The following is a 23241-nucleotide window of genomic DNA, read 5'->3' as shown; positions in this document are numbered from 1 at the left end:
TCATGGTAGGGATGATTTTTTTCCATATTTTTTTTTGTCAAATATGGACTAAGTCCGCAGTGTAAATCTAAATATTCTACGTTTGCTTGCACGATGCACGTGCTTAGGAAGTAATAAGCTGGTATGTACATCTCTTCTAGCTGGTTGGTGACACTGGTTTGTCCTTCTTGAGCTTGTGTTTTTGATTATTCTATATTGCTAGATACCATCGTATATACAGTACGTCGTGTCGCTACTTGTCGTAATATGTCCATTGGTTTTCTTCCAAAAATAGGCCTACAAACGCACTGTCAGTTATGTAGATAGGGTGAAATCAGGGTCAACAAATGCAAATTACAACGCTGTCTCTTGCCTTAGTTTTATGAACTTCTGAGCAAAAATAATTGCGTAACTTTCCTTATAGTTAACTAGTTACATATGCTTACTTCAAATGAATTTTTATGAATATCCCAAGTGGGCGGTTATCTTTAATCTTAGATATATATATAAGAATTTATTAGGGTGCAAGTGTAGTTTACGTGTATACGAAAAACAATATACATCGTTTACAGTACAATAACGTTGGCGGGAATTTATTGGAGTCGCTCTCTCGTATGCTTCCTCACGGTTCTGTTGGCCTAGTATAGACAATGTAGACTATTTGTTTATATTTAATTAGAACCGGCACTTCCTATATACGTTTAAAATTACTGCCTAATATAAACCTGTAGGTTTATAATATGTCGTCTAATATATTTATATATACATGAGAATACAAAGCGGTTTCTATTCAAGTTTAAAACTTCGCAAATTCTTCTTTTGCAATCTTCGTACCCTTTTCGTTTCTTGCGTTCACGTTATCAGTATTTACCGGCAGGTCACCGAAAAAGAAACACGAAGAAATATAAATACTTCTAATCCCTTTGATACGTTTCGTCTGATCATGAGATGGTCGACGTAAGCACGGCAGCCGTCAACTGCCAACCGTCCATATCGGCTACAGACTACAATAAAGCCGCTGTTGAGCACGAATTCCAGCGAAATTGGTAGGTAGGCACGACACCCTAGCTACTAATATAGAAAAACGTGCAGATGCGATATCAGGCAACGGCGACTACAGCAGCAGCAAACAAAGTGCACACTTGTGGTCAAATACTATGAACGACTAAAAAACATGGCTAGAAAAGACCCAAAACTAGAGAGAGTCCGGAAGTATTGAAATGCGCGGATCATCGGCAGCTAAGAAGAGATAGATATCTGTCGCGCTAGACGCGGTCTTCTCTATTCCTATATCATGTTTTCTTGTGGCGCTGTTGTATTCATTGTTCCTGCGGCTAAGGCCCGGGGATTGAGAAGCATCTGCGAGACCGGATCTACTTTTAGTACTGCTTCTGCTGCAGGTCTTGCTGTTGTCGAGTGGTAGCGAACTTTGACACTCCCATCGGCTATCTGTTGGTCCCCTGGGCGCGCCGTGGGCCCAACAATATCAATTTTGGGTCTAGTAGCAATTAAGCATCTCCGTGTCCCACACGAAGTCCTGTTATAGCTGGCCGATTCTGCACTTAATCTATTTATTTAGAGTATGACAGTCTATCTACAGGCGTATGTACACACAGGGACGCATATCCGAAGTCAATGTTCGATAGTTATAAGTGTGCGTGGCTGCCGTCAGCATCGTCGGAGTCCCATTGTTGAGAAGCAGCAGCTTCGTTAAAGCGACGAGAGGAGAACGACCGCTGCTGTGTAGTTGAATAATATACACGTATCTATTATTTATTTAATGCTGTAGTTTTCGTAGTTTTTGTGCCCCATTGAAAAACGGAAAGGGCTAGACTGAAAGAGAATTTTAGCATCTTTTCAACGGCATTAAGCTGTCTGTCGAATACTTAGGTTGCGTCTGTGCGCAGTGGTCTCGCGTGGCCTTAGTGGGTCTACGACATATCGGTTGCCCCCGATTTTCTTACAGCTAACGGGGTCAAAGGTGACGACGACCGTAACTGCGACGGATATTTTTATTGGTATTGTCAATTTTTCGCAAATTGGAGGAGGAGAGGGGTCAATACAAAGGGGGAATGGCATCATCATGCTACTTAATATGTACAATGCTAAAATCGAACCAAGCACTCATCTGTGTCGCGTGCATTTGCTAAACAAACGTTGCACGCGATATGGATAGGTCGGCTAAACTGCTATTGTGATGCGAGGGCAATAACTGAAACGACAGAGGTTCATACAAAACTGGAAATAATTATGTCAGGTACCACGCGTATTGTAACAATACATAAGGGGCAAACTGCTGAGTTCGGTGGTAGGGAATGCATGGAATATATTAAATAAACTCTTCGATACTCAGCTTGTTTTATCCTTCGGTCATAATCGTAAGTAGCGTAGACCTAACTGAGCCATAGTGAAGAGCTGTCTACGCAGGTACCGCAACATATCTGCAACTGCTTGCCAAACTGGAATTTAAGATGGTTGTAGAACCTCACCGGTCGACTGTTACAAAAAAGAAAACAGAAATCAAAGGCCAATCCTCGCATAGGCATCGCCGTTCGTATATCATTAACTGTTTCGCAGTTAGCAAAAGAAGATCAAGCAAAGAAACAACATAAACAAGGTACAGCGGATCGATGCTGGATGACGTAATGACGGCTAGCTTAGAAACTGAAGCTAGTTAGTCCAGGACAAAAATGATACTCGTTGCCTGACTTCGACATTTAACTGGGTGGCAGGATAACTGTTGTCGCTGCTGCTGACCGCACGCTCGATGGATCGAGAGATGCCGATAATTGAAATGATTTCAGTGTTTCATCGAGTCAAACGTTCAGTCGGCTCGTAATGTTTCCGTAATTTTCTACTTGGGAAAAACCATGGTAAAATGTAGTTTTGTCTTTGTTTGCGGCCATTTTAACCGAACTATAATTCATGCGGAAGACAAACGTGCATTCCCTAATATTTTGCCTACCGAAGATCATGCAAGCTAGCTACGGGCAACCGGTAGCTTGAATAGGACTAATTGCTCGAACAACTTTAGAAACACACTAGAAAGTTTTACAGGGCGCACTTTTAATTTATCTATTAGCTCTAATCCAGATTACCCTTGGAAAGCAGTAATTAACAAGTATATCAAAATTATCCGGTCCCACTATATCTGGTCAACCTGTTCCCGACCAGACTAGGTTCGATCGTTCATAAGTCTATCACTGTTGTCGCCCGCCCCCCACCCCACAAAGAGGATGCCTTTTGTCATTTAGAAATGGAAGCTTTGATATAGATTTTATCATATAGTGTCTACCACGAATAGATCTACACCTAAAATACATAGCGCATTGTGAAGTCTAAAGTGAACCAGGCTTGGCGCTCCCATTAGACCGCTCAACTTCACTAAATGATAGATACTTCAGGAAATCGTTTCCTTCGGAACCATTTTTGATCAAGTTTGCCAAACGAAATTCTGGGCTAGAAAAAGTGGGACTCCTTCGTCTATATTGGAATGATAACTATCTGCTTTTTGTTTGATTCCTTCTCGCCCTTGTTATCGATTTTATGTATTTTCCCTACATTGACTATTTTGCAGCTATCGCTTGTGCAATATGCCATTCTCGTATTGTAGGAAATCTTTCCTGGGGCAGGTGGTCGTCTACACTGGTTGGTTCGATAATATGGAAATGTTGCCAGAATAATAACTCGACTCGGGTGAGCAGCTTCGGCCATAACTTACCGGGGCATATATTCTGTATCAGAGACGACCGATGCCGAACTTTCTCTATCAGCTCGTAGAACTTGCGACGACGAACCCACGGCCCCGATTCGCTTGGTCGCTGCGTTCCAAGCAGAAAAGACGAATCTCGTTTTTAAAAAAAGTGTCGAGTGGGCGAATTACGATACTTATCGTAACTCTGTATGGTCGACATTAGTTGACCTTTTGCTTGTTGATTTAGTCAAGCACTTGTGGACACGGTACGTCCGCTTGCCACTGACCTTTTTCCTTCACTTCGGATCGACGCCACCCACTAAAGTTACGTTCAGAGAGACACGCGGAACAGCATAGATACATGCACTCTGCTAACCGTTTGAGAAAAGTAGTGCCTAATGAAGCAGCGTACAGGCAATTGAAGCCTGTAACGGCTGCGATAGGTGGCGCTGAGGTGGTGTGTCGCTGTTGTCTACTGCTATGGCTGTAACGGTAGTCGTTACTGTTTGTTACTTGGGAACACGCAGCAATACCAGCAGAAGATCCGTTACTGTTCTCGTATTGAGAACAATCATTACCATCAGCGTCCCAACTGTTGGTGCTGGAAAATAATAGCATGATTACTATTTTTTCACTACGCTAATTATATCGTCGGCGTTGTTGTTTGTGCTTGTTTCTGTGCGTGTACATGTTACTCTCTATGTACACATTATTCGGAAAAATGATTACCCTTATCATTACCGTTACTATCATTGCCGTTCAGTTTTCTATTTATATTTTGCGATCGACTCTTTCCCGAGCATCTGAAAACATAACCTATAAAATACATCTATAGATCACACACAGTAGTTGATTTGTTTTCGTGGAGTCGAACTCACGTAAGGAAACCCTGTCTGCCGACAAATTAAAGACGATATTTGCTTACTTATTGCTACCGGACTGTTCGGTTATGTGCCGCTGGCATTTGCTGTTACCCTTGTTTCTCGTACAGTCGTCTTTGCTTTGTTTTTTTACTCATATCTTTTTGCACCCGACGAGATTCACTACTTATGTTATATTTTGCCGCCTCTGTTTCGTACGCTGCCCTCAACGACTGTGCTAGCAAGTGAGTGAGCGAGCACGCTTCAATCGCGCAATGAAACTTCTTCCATTTCGAGAGAGACTGAATACGTACAGGCGGCAGAAGTGAGACTAATGTCGAGGAGGGGCTGCCATTACCGAAGAGGCATTCATTTCTTGAATGAACTATTTTTCATCACACGAAAACTTGGCCGCCCGCCCGCCCGCGCGCGCGCCCAGATAACTGGCGAGACGTACTGTTCCTTACGAAGGGCACACACATACATACCTGCTTATACGCTTCATTTTCCTATCGATCTTCTTGCGTTGGGTTTTTTCCTACTGCTGTTGCTGCAGCGTCTATCCGTCCACCTGCGGCAGGCGAGCAGAAGCTGGGACGGCTGCTGTCGCCGCGACCGCTGCTTGCCGAGCTTTGCTAATTATCCTGAGTAGTTCGTAGTGGATAGTAGGTGTCCATGGTAGTGCTTTGGTAGAGATGATGGCCACGATGGTAATAGTAATATAGAAGTTGCGTTAGTACTTTTGTCTGATGGTTTGTCGTGTGGTAGTGGTCGTAGTACCATTTACTTCCGTGCGAAATGGTAAATAAGTGCATGCTGAGCTATCAACACTGGGTCCGGTATCTTCTTCACGGCGCATCACATACTGGGGGAAGTTGGGGCCTCGGATAGATAGGCAGATAGATAGGCGAAAGCGATCTGAGGTGATGTTCGGGTTAAGGGTAAGCGTTGTTGTCGGCGGCTGATTGAGGAAAGCTTCACTTACCTTGGTAGAACAAGACGAGACGATAAAAAAGAAAATAGATTGGTCGCTCAGTGGCGAACTTAAGCGCCAATGGCGCACTTTCGTTACTATTGAAAGAGGCATCGCGCACTCTATGCTTCGTTGTACACTGTCGCTCGCCTGCCTGCCTACATCGCCTGGCTGGGGTTCTCAGCAGCAACTGAGCTAAGTTCGACGCGTGGTTAGCTGAAATGTGGGCCGTCAAATTATAGCGTCCAGTTCAGCGATCGCCCAATACTGCCAAATGGTAAGTGGGACTTAAATTTGAGTATCTGGGTCCATCGACTTATTTGTCATATATATCTATGATTGCTATATGCCTGGGTCAGTCGGTAATTAAAACCTATGCTACTGTATTTATTATTACTAACCGCTGTTCCATTACAGGCCCTAAAGGGGGGCTGTTGTCCGAACTAAACGCCTAGAACATCACGTCTTGACCGATGCGGCAAAGGCCTGAATTTCGTATATGTCATATTGCCCAGGCGCCTCCGACACAGTGAAGGCGACGCTTTGCTTGCCGCGCAACAAAAGGGCGTTACTGACTAATGATTAAAATGATGAGCCCGAATACTTGCTAACAATTCCTGTGTCCTCTCAACGCAACAGAGCTTTGTGTCTTCAATTTTTGCTACGTATTATTAGCATAGCGAATATAGCAAATATATGATCAATAAAAACAGATAGATCCGAATAGTAACTATTATTAATATGTATATATTAATTAGTAATAATTTGTTACGTATCCTACGACCAACGATAAAGCAGATCTTCCATGGAACGCAGCAGTTGCCGTCTAGCGCACATATAGTTAGCCTTTTGCTCGCTACGGGTCGATGGTGTTAATACGTTGGGGAAATCTAGATAGTTTGAATTTTCGTTGTAAATCTTCTTGCAGCGAAGCTATTCAGCGCTACGAAACGCGTCCTAAGGAACAAAAAGAGAAACGTGAACTTTACGTCATACCACTCTTGGTTAGGGTAATGGCGCAGACGGCCTTTTATAAAGGAATAGCTTTTTTGGCGCACCATTTCACACATACACATTAGCACCTAGCTATCAAGTTCCGGATACCACCAGAGAAATAGACGATTATCAGAAGCACGCACACGTATATCATAATAAAAATAAGCCGAAAATATGAGACAGCCTTTGAGAAGCTTCTATACATTTGGTCGGTGGCCGAGCAGTCATTCTTGCCTTCTCGAATACACAAATGCTAATACCTCTGTTTTTTCATGTAGACGACTTTGTTTTTACTACTTATTTCGGCAACCGAACGAACAACGCTTTACTGATACCGGGACACGCACAAATTCATTCTGTGAACATGTTCATACAAACCGTAGCGGCCAATACAAATGAATGTATCGAGCAAAATCGACATATATAGTAGGCGCGGGCAGAGCTATGAGAATCGGCAAAGACGAAGGAACAGTTCCGGCTTGAAAATGGTGCTCTTTTATGGCCTACGACTTTCGCCGTCCGTCTAGTTAAACGAAGCTAAGTAAAGTGGGGGTGGTCAACGGCCCTGGCTGGTTTGAGAGTCAGTAAATTGAAAGCCAGGACATAACGCTGCATGGTGACCTTTGAAGATGGAACGAATGTTTAGGCCAAGTGACGCTATTACTAAAGTTTCTTACACTTCGTAGAAAACAAACCACGTGTCTGCCGCCACGCAGAAGAAGATGTCGACCTGTTACGCATATATAATTTGAGATATAAAAATTTTAAGTTAGATTTTACAACGGCTGTCTGCCAGAATAATATAGAGTTAAAAAAGAAAAAAACATTATTTGCCACAAATAGAAGCACCTAGAAAAAATAGAATACAAATGTTAAACACTGCAGTTATTATAGATGCAATGTACAGTAGTACATTAAGCGAAATGGGATTAACGCTACGAAGCAGGGTCTTCTTCCCTTCCTCGTGTGCCTACGCAGCTAACTAGAAACTTCTTTTTTTTCCATAGCTTCTCGTGCTCGTATCCTCCCGTTCTCTTGCATTTGCCTATAATTATTATCGTCGCCGTCCGAGACACGGGCGCTCCAAAACCACATCATACCATCACCAGCTGCCGATCGACCATCCATGTACGGCTCGTGCCACTCACGTGCAGCAGCTGTACGTCAGATGGTCACCTGTTTGTTGTTAAATATGCCATTGGAGTTGGTTCAATCGAACGTTTCTATTGTTTTCCACGACTGCTGATATTGACATGCGGTCGCGCATGTGCCTGAATGTGTTTTAAGCCAATGTTCCGACGAATGGTTTTGCCATTCTCATGCTGTTATGTTTTTAGCTACCTGATGATGATCTTGCCACCGCTGCTGGTGCTGCCAGATCGGCTCCGTTTGTCTTGCCACTTTTACCCCTCGTACTATCGTCGTAGTTGTGCGCTGCGCTCGACTAATTCGGCGAATCGTATGCTTTAGCTCATATCTGATTCCCTATTGCACTTCTGTGAATGCTACTAGTGTTGCCGGCGTAAACCGCCGGGAAAAGGCTACGAACGACGAACGAAATAACGGGTGCGTTATTACGAAGGATGAAGTGTTTCCTCATCCTATCTCCATCTTCCCTATCCTTTTTGTCAAGTTTCTCATTCGGGGTCAACTTTCCATTCGCTATCACGCAAAATCGTCTCAGAGTGCCGCTCCTGCTTGCCGCTGCCGAAGACATCGTCTGTATACTAATCGTACGCGACGTCTAGCATATACAGAAGGACGGCATGGTCACAGTCGCGCAAACAGCTGGCAATATAACTTGTCGATATGTAATCGTAATATAAATCGATGCAAAAATAACCACAAGTTGAGGTCGCCTGATTTGCGGCCTGATTTCGGAAGAAAGCACAGTTTTGATGCTTTGTCGTATGAGTTGCAAACACGTATATGGTATATGATTACGCGTAGGCAGCTAAAGGCTTGAATATACAAATTCGTATAAACTGGTTTGAAGGGATCTATTGAATCTAATAACAATGGTTGAATCAAATCAGTAGAGTTTATGTGTAAACAGATAAGCAGGTACAGGCGTGCACGTATTCAGTTTCATCCAGCGTGAACCTCTACGACCAAGAATGAAATTTTGACCCCCAATAAGTCCAATTTATTCATCATAAAATAGGAAAATATATCGCCGATCATTACGTGGAGCAACCTTGCCATTGCCTCTCCTGACAGTAAAACGTATCGTTCAGTATTTTACGATACGTTTACAATGTTGGCAGAACCAGCTGCAGTAGGCATAGGCACAATTTCCCCAGAATGCATTTTGTATCGGCATCGTCACTGCCAACTCAGCCGTCTCCAGTAGATCTCATCCTTCGTTTAATATGATCCTTTTTTTGAGTACTGTTCTACTAGCAGCGGCCAAGTAAGTGGCTGTCTGTTATGTTATCTGGGATGACATGCTTGTGTTTAGTACTATGCGTTATATAATTATCATAGGTTCCCGCTATTGTGTGGCAGCAAATCATGATGATTGTCGATTCTGACGGTGCCTGTTCTGGTTTCGTTGGAAATAGCATCGGCCAACTTCGACTACGCCTATGCCGTACGCTATACCAACAAATAGCTCGAATCACATTTTTGCAGTCTAACTCTCTCTCGGGCCTGTATTGTCTTGCACTGTAGTCGGCCGTCTGATCTATCCGATCATCGTCTGACGCTCTCTTTTCAGATGGTTGACGGTATCGACACGCGGGCACAACCTTCGTCGAAAAGGAACAACCTTCTTATAACCGCTGATGCGTCGACGTATTAGTTTTCTCTATTTCGTGTTCACGCAAGCGCATTTAAGCCATGCATACATCTAACACGTTTTTGTTGTATCGGTTTCTCTAACTTCTTATTCGCTTCATTTGATGCGTGCATACGATTTTGTAACTGGCCCACCCTTATAACTTCACGTGGCGTTTGGTGCTTTTCGGCTATCGTCTTGTCGTTCCTTAGTGCCCAGGCACTTCGATGTCTTTTCCGTCCTATGGTGTATGTTCGCCTGTTGAACTGAAGGACAAAATCGTCGGTGGTTCTAGCCCCAAGCCGACGTGCTGCCGTACTTTCGTGCCTGAGAAGTAGTGGCTCGGTGTCTTCAGGGCTGCTGGCTCTTATATCACAGCCTTACGACAATGCCATTGGAGATGCCCGCTGCGACGGATCGATACCGCCAACGTGGCAATCGGATCCGGTCCAACAACGCCAAAGTTCCTGCTCCGCCGTGAGCAGCAGCAGCAGTCGCCGTAACCACGGCCGTCCGAAATTGGTAAAACGAAGACACACTGACAAATTAAGTGAATTTGAAACAATGCCCTTTCTATCTGTAACCCTGCTTTCGTTGCTCTCCCCATGTTCTGAATGAGAACTACGGCTGGCTGAGAATTAACAACGGCAAAAACAACAATATCGATTACAGCGCCAGCAGCAATGACAGTGAGAACAATGCGCCCCAGCAAGAAGAAAAACACAACAGCTCGCGCGCGATAACGATAGTCAGCGCATCTTCCCATAATATCAGATCAGAGCCACTGATAGGAGAATTAGATGTTAATCAAGACGACGCTGGAAAGAGAAGACACGAGGGAACTGCGGTGCGACAGGCAGGAGGTAAAAGAGAACCAGCTAACGCGGTGTGTTGTTCAATCCGTTGGCCATTTGTCGAATACACCAATAGTTAGCCCAATATATTACTAATAGTAACAATCAAAAGTAATAATAATAAGAGATAACTATATTGGGCAGTGGGAGCTCTCGAAGACGATCGAAATCACCAAACCACAATCGTTCACGATGTTGTCGTAGCCCATCGTCATGGCGAACAGCTTCGTCAGGCGTCATTCCAAAAAGAGGAGCGCGGCCGTTGTGTTTGCTAGAAGATAGTAATGATTCGTTTACGATGACGTAATGATAATGGACTAGCGGCCGTACTGTTTAACTTCTAAGTGGCTGTAGACTTACGGAAATATACAGAGCGTACTCAGATCGACGGCAGAGAACCAGGCGAGAGATATTTGAATTAAATCCTTTTGTCCTTACTGCTACCAGCGTTTATTGATTGTGATTCGAATAGAGTTCAAGAACCAAACAGATACATAGGGATAGGGTTAATGCCTCAAAATTCGCAAAAATGTTACATGTTTTTTTCGGAAAAAATAAGAGGTCGTACGCATACTTTTAAAGCGAAAGGAAACTGCGACATGCATATTAATGGGATAATGAGATAAGTATATTTAGAATACGTTAGGAATCAGACGTCGGTGCCTCCTAGGTCGATGGACATCAAGCGTATACATTTTTGGCAGAGTCTATTATCGCCAGACGTCAATCCAAAAAGAAGAGCGACTTCATGATGAAATGACCTCACAATTAGAAAGGATGCAACTCAACCGGCCTGTTGCATGCTCTCATAATAAGGACTCAGGTGGAAAGCCAGAAAATTTATATAGATAGGGAAGATGATTTAATAACTGGCGTCTCTCTGTGTTAACTCAGAGAGTAAGTATGCAAAAGTTCCTCATGCAAGAGTGAAAATCAGAATAGGTTTGACAAGCATTAAAGGACAATGGAAACGTTCGATATCTAAACCGTGTTTACAGGCAGTACGTGCTCGAAGAAAGTCGCAATAATACAATCATCAAAACATAGGCACAACCACTATGTGCCCATGTTTTTCTGATTGTTCCTTAACGAAATCTATTCACTTTTTCGTGTGTTGTTATAGTGTAATTGTAGTAATGATAGGACTACTGCATCGACCATAAACGCGTGCCTCATTCATCGTGCCTGCTCAAAATCATTCAGATATCGAGACGAGGTATGATTTACAAGCGACCATCCGAATGTGGTACTACTTCTGTTGAATGAAACTGTACTTTCCGCGTCTCAACAACGATGGCTGTGAGACGGCAAAGGGATCGAGCCAAGAGATGAATCTGCCGCCACTTGTGAAGACCTTTGCTCATCTTGTCCGCTCCTTTTTCTTCGTTGCCATCTTCATCCTTCGGCTACGAAAGGAACACTCGATCGGTGTCGATAGACCCTTTCACGTTCGTTAAATGTACCTCCGCTCTCTTCCCGACGCTTGTCGTAAAGAATAGACTAGCGTAACGTTCAGTATAAATAACGCCAGGATCAACAACTATTTCACAAACAGTAAACGAAGTGCGAAAAGCGCTAGCGAAACAAAAACAAACGAAAATAACTCAAATCTCTGTTATCTTTGTTTCTGCCCATATCGTTATCTGCATAATGACAGGGAAAGACTCAGCGAAAGGTAACCGTGCAGACGGCGACTTTAAATCTTGACGAAACAGGACTACGTAGGGAGTAATACTCGTTAACATTTTGATATTTTTCATCAAAAATAAATCTGTGCTCTCGAACAATCGCCCACACTCCGATCGTGTGTTGTAAAGGACCAATTCTGACATTGGCAGCGCATAGGCGAGACGTTTAGGTCATGGGAAGATTCTTTCAATAATAATAAAAAAAACTTAAACAGTTATTGGCAGTGTTCTTGTTGCATATGATGGAATTAGCGCAGAATCTCGGTATCGATAAATAAACGTTTCTAACGCCATCCACCGTAGTACCATGCCGCTTTTTTCCCCATTTCGCTGTCGACACCTCCAACCTGCCCAATAATTGATTTTTGAATTGAATTTAAGATAGAGGAACCGGCGGAAGTATAACTCGAAGGCAAAGTGCGCGCGGGAAAATTTGAATTCAATACAAATTTTGAATGGCAACGCAGCATGGGCTTAAAAAAGCATGTGTCCTTCATACACGATCTATTCTCCAGTTTTGAATCCACTTATCTGAAACGAACGCTACTTAGTTGCAAAAGAGATTTGATATATATATATAATATATTATATATATATATATATTATATATATACATATATTATATATTATATATATAAAGGCGATGTGATGAAATTTACGGCGATATAGCTTTGACGAAGCGTTTTGACATAAACATCGAACATTTTTATATACATTTTCTTTGCAATAATTATTGTTTTTCTTTCCTATTAGTGCATTCTCAAGCTTTTTCTAATGTAATGTATTCGTATCAACATCACCAAGTGTAACTACCATTCATACCAAAGCGGGACCATTCTTTGTAATATATTGGTAATCGGTGTAGAACTACAATGTAATTACCAGCTTAGTATCATCCAAAAATTTCTGTCTACCCTTTTTTTGCGACTACCTGTACAAACCTTTAGCTATACATATCTGAATAATGGCGCGCGACCAATTGCTTCTCTGACTTGCTTTTAGCTTTATGGTGTTCTGCCTTAATTTCTGTATCGACGTCGTTGGGGGTTCGAATGACTATTAATGAAAGTTCGAATGGATCAATGCCCGCGGTGATAGAAACGGTGGTAATGGTAGGACGGAACATTGGCAATCAAGCTGATTTCTATCTCTTCGCATCGGACGTACTGTGTCGGCAAGGGTCATCTCATGATGCTGGTCATCAGAAGGTATGGGTTAAGCACGACCGTACGTCTGAGAACAAAAAAAAATCGATGAATTTCTCTGTGATCAGCGTGGAGCTCGCACTTACCAGCATCGAAAATGATGCGCCCCCTTTGGCTGCGTCTCTTGTTCCTTTTTTGACGAAACCATAGCCCCTTCGGTGTAGTACCCCACAAATGCATACAAAGGTACGTGCACCAATCGCAAGGTGAGTTAACGGCTAATCTGTATGCGATAGGCATTCACATAAATCATAGATGGCCATTACCTTACGGTAGTTGCCTTGTGTTGTTACTGTTTCGTTTATCTGTACCTTGCTTTTTTTTTTTCGTAAGAGCAAATTTTACTGAACGTTTTGTCGCCCTGTGATGTGTAAAAATAAATCTAACAATTTGAGTTTCGCTTCCTATTTACTCCTGTTGGTCGGATGGTAATAGCACTTACGTTTTGATGAAACGTGCATATGTGTGCCTGCGTATGCATGCACAAATTGTACCTTTGAAATTAATTAATAATTCGCAAAAGAGGCGACCCCAAAGAGTGGATTAACGTACCTCCACTTACCCCAATGCTTCTCACACGTTGTATTCGTCGTGTCGCTGGAATACTGGGTCACAAGCATAGGATGGGTAACGCCAAGCTACTGCCTACAAATTTCGTCCTACTCAGGCGGCAGATTCCTCACGCCCGATAATACGATATTTATAGAAATTGAGCGATTCGTAGAGCATGAGAATGGCAAACGCCGACGGAAACGCAGATTGTGAAAGGGGAAATTGCGAGAGTAAGATTTTTATAGCGATCTGTAAAGTGGAGAAGATTGTTAACTGCTTCTAAAGCGTGCGAAAGATGGCTTGGCCACCGCGGGCACAGCTTTACTCAAACTGCGTGTGCCGTGTTAATTCGTAAATGCGCGCCTCTCAGATTTGAAAAATGAAAGCCAATCAGCAGACTACGCCAAGACTAATTTATATATTCGACGGCGTTAAGCTAGTGTAGGTATCTATCGCGTTTGTCTCGTAGGGTCGAGCTAAAAAGATATAATAGTATTTTTACATTGTATATTATTATGAAATTTTTGTGTGCTACAACAACAAAAATCGGGAAACAAACATCCATTACTCATGGTACCTTACACAAACAGGCAGCGGCGCACATAAATCGGTAAGGGTACAACTATCGCTTACGTCTCCGTCGGCAAGATTTTAACTGAGCTTTGGCCACATTGCGATCGCTTGAGCAGGGATTGTTTGGTTCGTGGAGAATCGTGAAAAGAATCAACAATGACAATGAACCAAGTAGCAGAAACCGAGAACGAGAGGAAGGGGCTCCGCGTAAGCGAGCGGCCACGTGACCGGCGAAGCGTGGCTATTCATACGAGTTCTGGCTTATTGCCCGTAAATACGCTGTTTGATGCCTCTCTAGCGTGTTCACCTAAAGATCGTCCTCTCTTAGACATCTTCCCGATAAGCACGACGAAATTTCACCATCATAATAACAGTTTCCGCCGCCAAACTGATGCCGGCGGCAGTAGCAAAACGATGCGGTCTCTACCAGTGGTCAGCCGTAACAAAAATCCTGCGTATAGCGAAGAACGCGCCCCCGCTCAGGAACGAGAGCGCGATGATATCCGTCGTCTATCTGAGCAGGATGGCGCAGTTCTAGTGTTTTTGGCAAAGAAAGATGAGACGCAATCGGAAGAAGAGGCAGGAGTAGGGGGTACAGACCAAGTGGATGACCAATCGTGTGAAGTACAAAATGTAAAGATAATAGTTCCCCAAAATGGACACGAAACCATGACCCGTCGACAAAATGGCCGGTTAGCTAAGGCATCTTTCCGAAGCAGTGTTCTCCATATTTTACAGTTGGACGATGCTTCACGCCAAATGAGGTGATTATCTGCACTAGCTAAAATCTGACATCCGCGTCATCGCTTCTGAAGCTTCAGCTGTGTCCAAGCACTCCCGAATTTACGACTGTAGCAGCTGACAGCTTTGTTTGCCCATGGACAAAGATGCAACGTTCTTAAGCGTTTCGCACCGATGATTTGGGCAGAACCAAACCAAGTCTTGTTGATTCGAGTCCCTGTAGATGTTGATACCTTAAGATAGGAGCAACAAGCGGAGGCGCCGGTTCTTGATGTATGGAAAGGATTGGATGAAGGTAACTGCTGAAGTTCGTTCTAGTATCACTGCGCAAATGGCGGTACCTAAAGCTATTCGCTGACTGTGCATGGTGATTTCTGCACGAGTTCTAAAGTTGCTGTACATAGATTGCCGAAGGAAGCTGATCCCGGACTAACCACAGATGATGTTGGAGCTGGACGTGTTAATGTTTGCCAACGCTTTTTGGTTGCCGTTGCTGTTGCTGCGAAGTGTAGCTACCGCGGTCCGTTTAAATCGTCGAGGCATTCCTTGTCTCAATCCTCCTACGTTCAGGAATGGTTCACTACTACTATATTTTTCCTATACTGCGTGCTGTCTTTGCTATTTTTCTCATGATGTTGTATTCTGTAGGCCGGTTGTTGTTGTTGTTGTTGACCAGAGTAGACGCATTCATTTGGTTTGATACGCCGTTTCTGCACCTAACCTGTGCCGTAATAGTCGCCATTTTCGCACCTAGGGAACCTGGCCATTACTTTATTCCGTTATAATATTATATCGAGAAAAACAAGTATTTTGTTATTATTAGTATTGCTGGTTCAGCACCGAGCAAGACGCAAGTATTAGAGAGCAAAGCTTCCCACTAATTTCCCTGGCTGATCCATCCATCCATCCAGCAAATCAACTTCCGTTCCTGTGTATCACTCGCACTACCGATCGCAAACCGCTGGTTTATTTACTCTACTTATTATTAGGTCAAGATTATGATCTGGCCATAGCTACCTGCTCACATTGATTATACCTGTGGTTCTGGTTTTCTCCGCCGTCATTTATATATTCATACAATAACCAGCGGTTGCACTACGTCGCTATCTCTGTGCCTCCTAGCGGTGTACAATTAGAACAAGAGATCCGATGGTCAAAATGTGTGTTGCTAAGAGCCTCACAATCGACTCGGAGCTAAAAAACAAAAATTAATAACAGTTAGGCAAAAATGACTTACAGTAAGTTACACACACACACACACACTTTGACAGTACAGTCAGTGTTGTCCTTGAGAGTACATAATCGCTGCGAAGGCTGCAAGGTCATGCAACCCTTGGCGGTATAGAACGGCCGAACAGCGCGTGCGTTGATCAAATAATTTGGCCGTTGGAGAGGAGTCAGGCGCAACGGTTTCAAATAGCGTCCACAGTCAGTTCAACGTGACTATTGTTTCACTTGACGGTGACATCTTTTGATTTTACGTTGTAATTGGCTTGGTCATACTATTGTGCATGGGTGCGTGCGTGTGTGTGCTTATCTCTGTTTGTGTATTTATCCGAGAAATCTGGGGTACTACATAATGGGGGGGCGTACCAGGGCCATTGCTGGCCGTGCCTCAACTGCTAACAATAAAAAAAATCTACTAACGAGCAAAGATTGTTTGAGGATGTCACGATCCTTAAGTGTCCAAAGTTCAAAATGCAGATGTCTACGATCAGATGACTAATGTGATATCCTTCGTAAAAATCCTTCGTGTTCAGACCTTAAGCCATTCGTTTCGTTCGTACGAACAAGTGTTGCTATTCCAAACGGTGCGGACCTAGACAAATCTGCTATTGAGTACGTTTGTTGGCGTGCTATCGAAATGCATATATGTGACACTCTCTTTGCGGTTGGATAGCAATGACGACAGTTACCTCTCTGTACTATATTTTGTCTTTAAATTTGACTTGGAAAGGGTGTGTACATGTTCTTGAGTGGCCATCCTCAAGCAAATATGACGGTGTCGTGGATGCACACAGCAGCAGCAGCAGGACAAAGGCCAGCTGCGTACCTACACGAAGGCAACGCACATACCGTATACCATGTAATAATCTAACGGTATAATCGTGTATTTGTTTTTGCTTCATGTGTCATTATCGTGACCTGAGGTCCAGTACTCATTTGAGTGAATCGTAAGGTACAGCACAGGTCAGCAAAAGAATTTTTCCGCTTATCATGGCATCGTACAACGAGCGGTCCATGTTAAAGCTTTGTTATTCTGGGGTTTCGAATAAAAAAAAAAACAGAACATATCAACCTACACGAGAGTTGCATGACCAATTCGTGACTCCATTTTTACCATTATTGCGTCTACAAAGGATTTCCGTATAACGAAATAAACGCCAGCTATTATACGATTCTACGCTCACTTGTATTAACAAACATGTTGAAGAGTATAGATAGGTTTTCCCGAACGATTTTTACTGCAGGTTACCGTATCGAACTTAGACGCTCAAAAGTGCTCGATGTTTTTAGAGAGGTCCAGCGGTATACTGGGTGGCACAATGTACGAAGCGTACATTCGTGAGTAATCTATTCTATCTATCTATAGATTAAGCTATGTCAAATGTGTAGGTGTTGATAGCTATGATTACAGTTGTCTATCGAATATAAAATAGATGGTGTGGAACATAAATATGTTTACCCTTCTATAAAGAAATGCCGGTCTGTGAAAAATTTATCACACACGTAATTTCTGTTTAACACGTCGGGCTCTACGGCAGTAAAAACAGCGCGTGCCAAACGTCTGACTGTCATGACAGCATTTATTATATTACTTTGATGGCAGTCATGACAATGGCAATCTTACGAACAGCAAACATCTTCAACGAGCTATGAAATATAGTATATCAAGTAGCTTCGTTGCCATAGAACAAAACAAAACAAAACAAACAAAAAACGGAGACAAACAGATCAATTGACGATTCGTGTTCGATTAGGTTATCGTTCTCTTCGGTATGGACGCTGATTGTTGTCATTATTTAGTTCCGAGAATTTTTGCCTCCGACGACGCCGCCATCTTGTTTTGACTAGCTCCTCAGTTTTTCCATGGCTGGTTTGTGTTTCGACGGTGGTAAATGAATTACGTCATAATACAATAACAATCATTAAAGTAAAGAAGAGTATTCGTGTGAAGTAACACTGGCAAAGGGCTGCTGACAAGGACAAAACAATTGGGCGGTTCGAGAGAAAATTAACGGTTCGAAAGACCATCGTATGCCTACGGCAACGGCCGCTGTTATTATGGTTTTTGTTAAACACATCATTGGCACTGAGAAGATATGAGAGATAAAGCGAATAGACTAACAAATAATTTAATTAACCCATCATGTGTAATGAAAAGTCCGTGTAGAGAACGGACTGTAGCTAATTAATTTCGAAAATTTAAAAGAAAACGAAATCTCGCTTGTGTCTTCGCTCATGAACACTTTTACCAATAATCTTTATTATGCGCTGATATGTGTTGGCTAGAATATCTGAATCAGCGTACGACACAACGATGGACTTCATCGCAAAACATTAGGTATTTTTTTTTTAATTGTTTAATTTCTATATAATTCGCTCGAATATTTTTCATGAGGCCGAATCAATACGAATACGTAGTAGGGTGTCGGTTGCAACATAAATTTGAGTAACAATCGGCGCTGTGTTGACAAAAATATGGCAGAACAATTATCTCCCAGAGAAGAAATATTTGTCTCTATTTAGCCAAAATCATTCTCCGTTTAGGGCATCCAATAGGACGAGCTTTACGTTACAAGCATCTGCATCCTGAGCTATGTAGCTGTATCAATTCACGTTGTGAATATGATGGAAACTAGTAAACCGTATCTACCCTAAAAAGGCCTGAACTGAAAAAAAAGGTCACTTTTTTAAATGAATTAAGTATGTTGTTTTGTGTTTCGTGGGATCAGGTCAGTGTTGCCGGAAGTTCTATAACAACCTATGATGATAAACAAAGTAGTACAACAGCGACCAGCATGATCAATCTACTCAGAAATAGCTAGAGGCCTGGCTTCCTCTTTCCATTATGCTTCCTTTATCGAGCGCAGAAAATAACCGATGCAAGGGGTAAGTCGCCGATGGAGACGATAACACAATCAGACAGTCTGCCCGGTCAGGGTTAGTGAAACAAACACTTAGACATCCCTTCCATTCCTCGTAGGACGGCTCAATCGATACTATGAACGGAGTCGATTAATCGACATAATGATACTTGTTGTGCGAGGCTAACTAGAAACAACCAATCGGAGAATAACTGTAAGGACAGCAGAAAGAAACAAGACAGATAAACGAAAGGCACCCAGTTCGTCTGACTCGACCATTAACGTACTGCAGAAGAAAAAGAAAAGATATCGGTGAATTTCTTCTGCTGTGCGTTTGCCCGTCCTGAACCTAAGCTGCCACCTATGTGAGAAAGTGTCGATGCAGAAGAGCCCCCTGACTGGCACGAACTTGTTATGACGGTACCTCTGTACACCCTTTCGTTATCAGTCATGGTCCAACCGTATTAAATATGCAGCAATAGAAACGACCATAGTAGAAGCGACTTCACCCGACCGTCGGCTGTTCCGCGCTGAATACGACGCTAAAGGGCTGTTGATAGTGATGATTATCGTATCGACAAGGGTGTTCATGGCAGGTAAATGTACTTGTGCACACAAGCGCCTATTCTATGTGTGTTAGTTTGCATTTGTATCTGGATACGCACGCACACGCATCTGCACACGCGTGCGTGTGCAGATGTGTAAAAGAATAAAAACTATGTGAGAAGGAACCGAAGGTCATACACGACTTCGACTCTTTGATGATGAACTGCTTAATATAAGTAAATACACACATATATAGCAATATGGATAAATATAGGCGCCGCTAAAAGAAGGAACTTTAAGTGAAATAATGGGTACATCATCCGTTGTTGAACAGTCGGGATAGGGCCGAAGGAAACGAAGCCATCGTGTGTAGGCACCGATGTCGTCCATCTAGAAAATATTGCATCTTCGTCATGTTCACCGTAGTGCTCTCTCAGCTTTTTATTTGGCAAAATAAAAAGTAGAATGCGTGTATGAGCATATTTCTCTTCGACGTCGCCGGAACCGTCCAGGTTGATGTTGTGGACGCCTCAGATCTGATAGCCCCGTGTCGGTCAGACCATGATCGCACATCGTGCCATTACTCGTGTTATACAGATATAATATTGCGGATCGTGCCAGCGTTTGCACAGATTTCAGAATCATCAATTGCATAGTCGGAATCCGATCCATTCTTTTGTAGGCACGATGTAGGCCAATGTTTTTTTGTCCTGTTCTTTTTCCATCACTTGATATATTCGCTGTACGGTCATAAGCGTTCGCGCCCACCACAGTTTAAGATATTACTGGTATAATATATTACTGGCAGTAAGCGATCCGATGTGTTCCGCGCGTCTGTCCATCTTAGACAATCGCGACAAACTGAATAATCAGCGACACTGAATGGGTCTCACAGATATTTATGATGAATAGATGAAGATGAACGAACAGGCCCTCTGTGTGTGTGGAAATAGGGCTATTTGAGATGGGATTAACAGACAAACAATAATTCGGGTATCTTCGGTTCTGTATAATTGACGATCGTTATCTTCTGTCTTTTCCGAATGAGTATCAACATATTGCGGAAAGGTCGGTAAACAGTGCGGTAGAAGGACTATCCTGCTGTGGTACGGAAAACCCATTTTTATAGAAAATATCTAAGTGTAAATTTAGACGTGTGCTTAATCTATAGGGCTGTTTTTTTTTTTTTTTTTTTACTACGAATTCTAATATATTGGCAAAGATTTCAAAAAGTATGGTGTTCTCAGTTAAATTTTCTTCATTTTTCATACAGGCGACACTTCGGCGCAGTCAGTGATGGTAGCCAAAAATTGGCCGGCAGATTCTCGTGTTCATTTGTTGTTTGAACACTGAAAATATAACCATGAGATTGAATTGAATTGAATTTGGTTGTTTTAACGATGACAGGGTAATGATTGCCTTTTTCATTCGATTAGTCGCGGTATTCATTTCTCGTTCCTGAAGGAGATGATGATCAGGAGGCGACTACTAGATTTTCTTTAACGTCGCCCGACGATTGTTGATGAAGGTACCAGCAATCGACGGTTTCAACGGGACAATTGGATCCTGGCTCGCGGAAAGATAAGTAGTAAAATTATCTATTGCCGCTAGACTAGCCGATGTCGTCCAAGTTGCCTGATGGACCTAACGGACTGGAAACGACATCATCGAAGAAGGCGTACAGTGTATCAGTGTATGTGAATGCATATGGCCATGATTTAGCGGTCAATGTCATAATGCTTAATCGAATATTCGTAGCTATGGTTATGCTTCCAATCTTGACAGATCAATCTGCGTCTGTCATCCTATCAATCAGTGTCAAACTGGCGTTGGGCCTTTTCTTTAGGAAACTCATATATTGCCTCGTTTATAAAGCGGCTGTAAGAGGATAGTTGCCTAATAAATGTTCATACAACTAAAGACATGCCTCAATAAGGTCGAGTAAAGCAAAAGCTAAATACTTTGATGTTTAATTCAGTAAGCCGTCAAGCGAAAAGAGCGAATCAGCTGGAATATCTTAAGAGCCTATTGGACTTGGTCACGTAAAAGAGGATGGCATTAACAATGAGGACACAGCGACCTAGGATGATATCCTCTACGCTTGTATATGTATATATAGTAAATGTGGTCAATACGACAAAAAAGCCGACCGCGTTGGATGGCGGAAGCTAGGAAGGAGTCAACACTCCTTTGCTGTGATCCGGACGAGTTTTAGCATAATTCCATTAGTGAAATATAACATGTAAATAGTTTGTGCGGTAATAGCGATTTTTTGTCATGTTTATATTATTACTACTATGTTATATGGGCAACTCGATTGTAATTGCTAGACCACTAGCCGAATCTTAAGAGTTTTTCTTCAATATAGATCATTAAATAAATAAAGAAGAGGTTCTTCTAGCGATGGTGTCTCAGAATGGTGCTATAGCAATAGCGTAAACTGGCCACCGGTAACTGGCCCAAATATATCGTTAATATTTTCTATATATATATATATATATATATATAGTAGATGTGATCGACCTTCACAGAGCTATGGGATAAGAAAACAAATAACTAGAAACGTGAAAGCGAGTACTTTCTACGCGAATAAATTTACATTTTATGTTGGATTTACCGTATGTGAAATTTCTATACACTGGCTTCCAGAGCACTGGCAGGTAGGTACCAATGGTAACCTAGTAAATCGATCGACGTACTTTAATGATTTTTATTAGAAAAAGGTAATGGGTAACAAAGTCTGTTGTCTTCGAGCCTACGCTCACTTGCCAGTCTAAGGTACTATTTCGGTTAGGGCAGCATATACCTATTGCTAAACCTAACTCAGGTAAGGCTTCCATAAAGGCTTTGATGCATTATTATTATTACTGCCGGTCTGAATGGGCGTCTATTCAGTGCAAGGTAGTGTATGGGCTCACTCGCTTGTTAAGCTGTGCCGTACTGTATGGTGAATGTGGGCGTGCTAGATTTTACCTAGTAGGTATATGTGTGTTTTACCCAATTTCCATATTGTTCACCTTTCCCTGCCGCTGCTATTGTCGTTTTGGCGGCTGCAGTCACCATCGAATAATGACGAGAGCTCTAAGTCCGAAGGATGAGGGTCAGGCGACGATGCGAAGTCGAGGCGATTTCGACGCTCCTAATAGTTGGCTCGTTCTCTTTTCAGCGCAATTGTTGCTCTACTGTATTTACTTTCTTCTCGCCATTTTTGGCCGCTCATGCGTCCGTGCGCGCGCACGCACATGCACACACACAGGAAGTGGAAGAACTTAAATGGTTTGTTGATTGATTGATTGGCTATTCATTCGTTTACCCGATTGCTGCCGTTTCGTTGATTCGTCTCGTCCCCATAAATTGTTTATTAGTTAAAAAAACAAACCAAGCTCAAGAGTAATGAAAATATAAAATAAAGAGTACCGATCAAGTATTATTGCTAAGCAACAAACATCAATGTACAGACAGCGTACAACATACAAAAAGGAGCTGATTTCAGCAACGGCACCCACCCCCCGCTGTAGCTGTGGTACCCGGCGGCAAATTGCTGACATCGAGACGGATCAGCAAACACGAACTGATGGGATCAATTATTTCGCGGTTACCACCCGGTTTGTTAGGGAGCCGCGGCCAGCACTGGATTTTGTCAGCGAAAAAGATGATGCTAGACAAGGAAGCGAGATGAGGAATGTAAACAAGCCAATCAGGCAACTTACGAG

At 42.7% G+C, this 23241-nt stretch overlaps 1 long non-coding RNA gene across 1 annotated transcript in view; it reads right to left on the bottom strand.

Moving 5' to 3' along the window:
• Window positions 1-6224: 6224 nt before the first annotated feature.
• LOC111264711 (uncharacterized) overlaps window positions 6225-23241 on the bottom strand; it is a 127305-nt gene continuing 110288 nt past the window's right edge. Inside the window, exon 5 of the long non-coding RNA XR_015312823.1 lies at window positions 6225-6463. This is a non-coding gene — a long non-coding RNA (uncharacterized LOC111264711). The remainder of the gene's footprint in view (window positions 6464-23241) is intronic.

Source organism: Varroa jacobsoni, unplaced genomic scaffold, assembly GCF_002532875.2.
Source record: "Varroa jacobsoni isolate VJ856 unplaced genomic scaffold, vjacob_1.0 scaffold_9, whole genome shotgun sequence".
NCBI classification, from domain to species: domain Eukaryota; kingdom Metazoa; phylum Arthropoda; class Arachnida; order Mesostigmata; family Varroidae; genus Varroa; species Varroa jacobsoni.
Note: the sequence above shows the minus strand (reverse complement) of the source record. Positions and strands in the feature narration are given on the sequence as shown.